The sequence below is a fragment of the Lathyrus oleraceus genome, chromosome 4, assembly GCF_024323335.1.
Source record: "Lathyrus oleraceus cultivar Zhongwan6 chromosome 4, CAAS_Psat_ZW6_1.0, whole genome shotgun sequence".
Lineage (NCBI taxonomy): Eukaryota > Viridiplantae > Streptophyta > Magnoliopsida > Fabales > Fabaceae > Lathyrus > Lathyrus oleraceus.
In genome coordinates, this window is record NC_066582.1 from 284,246,109 (window position 1) to 284,248,373 (window position 2,265).

The 2,265-nt window shown below is 38.1% G+C and overlaps 1 non-coding gene across 1 annotated transcript; it reads right to left on the reverse strand.

Annotated features, from left to right (window-relative positions):
* Positions 1-1,442: 1,442 nt before the first annotated feature.
* LOC127077058 (small nucleolar RNA R71) lies at positions 1,443-1,549 on the reverse strand. Its single transcript, XR_007787045.1, has one exon. It is a non-coding gene; the product is annotated as a small nucleolar RNA R71 (small nucleolar RNA).
* Positions 1,550-2,265: the final 716 nt, after the last annotated feature.

The window sequence follows — 2,265 nt, forward strand, 5'->3', positions numbered from 1 at the left end:
GAATGAAGGAATCAAAACTAAGTTGGTTAAATTACGTTTAAAAATAAAGTCACTCTTTTTATGGTCTCAATTTACAGGTTTAATAACAAGGTTTTTGTACGAGAGTAAAAGACATAAAGAAGTTAAATTCAATAGAACGAGAGTTTGAGTTTTTAATTGGACATAGTAAATTGAGCATTAATTCTAGATCAGGGCGAAAGCAATTTTTAGAGTTAATTAAATTCTGATCTTTTTCAAAAAGTATTTTTAAAAGTTAAATGTGAGGACGAGAGTTAAGCATTTGAATTTAATTATATAATCTAAGTCAACAGAGCGAGAGTTTGAGACGAGGGTGTTTAAACGATTAGTGTTTTCTTAAAAAGAGTTTCTATAGATTCTGTTGTTTTCAAAAAGTGATTTTGGACTTAACCAATAAGTGACAGCTGCGTTAATATAAAGTCATAGTCTATTCAACAGAGCGAGAGTTTGAGAAAAGACTTTTAATCAATAGTATTTACTGAAAAGATTTATTTTTTTAAAAAAAACCAAGAAATCAACGAAGATTTGATTCCCTAATTACGATGAACTACATACCGATATCCACTTAATTGATATTTAATCTATATCTTATTTTAGTTTTAACTTTTCCCTCGAACAATCAAAGTATCATCCGCCTTAGCTTTACGAAGTAACCTTAGAAAACGGTATATCGATTCATAAGTCCCTGTGGGATCGATATCTTTTAAAACTACGCGATAGAACTGTGCACTTGCAGTTTGTACCCCAAATTCGACTCATAAAGTCGCGATCAAGTTTTTGGCGTCGTTGCCGGGGACTTTTATTTAGTCGATATCGTAACTCTTCTGTTACGCTGTAGAGACTAAGGCTTATTTTTATTTTTATTTCTTTCGTTGATTTGTATGCCACACACTCGCTCACAAGGCGAGCCGTTCTACTTACGAATCAACGACATCGAACTATATCTCCGAGTCTTACGACGAATTCGGGAATATCGTGTTGCAAACAATCTCCCTCCTATTGAAATTCCTGATCTCAAAAATCTTCTTCCTTCACCGATACCCGAGATTGCAAAACCAGCTCGTGCTCTTCGAGATTACGCCGCTCCATCGCAAGATGAGCCGCATTCGAGTATTGCTCCGCCCGCAATCGAAGCAAACAACTTCGAACTTAAACCTTCACTATTGCAAGCAGTGCAACAGAACCAATTCTCTGGAAATCCTACCGAGGATCCAAACCTTCATTTATCCGTATTTGTCCAATACGCTGATACTGTTAAAGCTAATGGTGTCACTTCAGAGGCAATTCGACTTCGTCTCTTTCCTTTCTCGTTAAGAGATAGCGCTAGAAGATGGCTTCAATCTCTTCCTTCCAACTCAGTCACCACATGGAACGAGTTGAAGAAAGTCTTTCTTGCCCGATATTTTCCGCCGAGCAAAACAGCTATGTTAAGAGCCCAGATAAATGGATTTAAACAGAAATATAACGAGTCTCTTTTCGAAGCATGGGAAAGATACAAAGACATGATGAGACTTTGTCCACACCATGGTTTAGAGGACTGGTTAGTGATTCATACCTTCTATAATGGTCTCTTGTACAACACGAGGTTAACAATAGGTGCCGCCGCAGGTGGTGCACTTATGAACAAACCTTACGCTGATGCTTATCAACTTATCGAGAGCATGGTCCAAAACCACTATCAGTGGGGAAGCGAAAGAACAATGGTAGAAAAACCTCAAGCGAAAAGTGGCATGTACGAGATAAGTAACCTTGATCATGTTAATGCAAAAGTGGATGCTCTGGTCCAGAAAATTGAAAGTTTAAATGTATCACCTCCAGCCACCGTGGTTACCATAACTCAGAATTGCGAAGTCTGTGGAATCCAAGGTCACACTCCTGCAGATTGTCAGCTCCTAACAGGAATCCAAGCAGAGCAAGTAAACTATGCTCAAGGAAATCCCTACTCGCATACCTATAACTCCAACTGGAAGAATTATCCTAATTTTTCATATAAGAGTAATAATGCCTTATACGCGCCTGGACCAGCTCCAAATCAAGCCCCAGCTATACCTCCTGGATATCAAAAGCCGATCCCATCTACACCTAACAATAACGTTCCTAGGAAATCCAACTTGGAAATCATGATGGAGAACTTCATAGCTTCTCAACAGCAAACCAATAAAGATTTCTTAAACCAGAATGTACACACTGGCGAACAAATAAAACAACTAGCAAGTAAAGTAGATGTCCTGGCTACCCATAACAAAA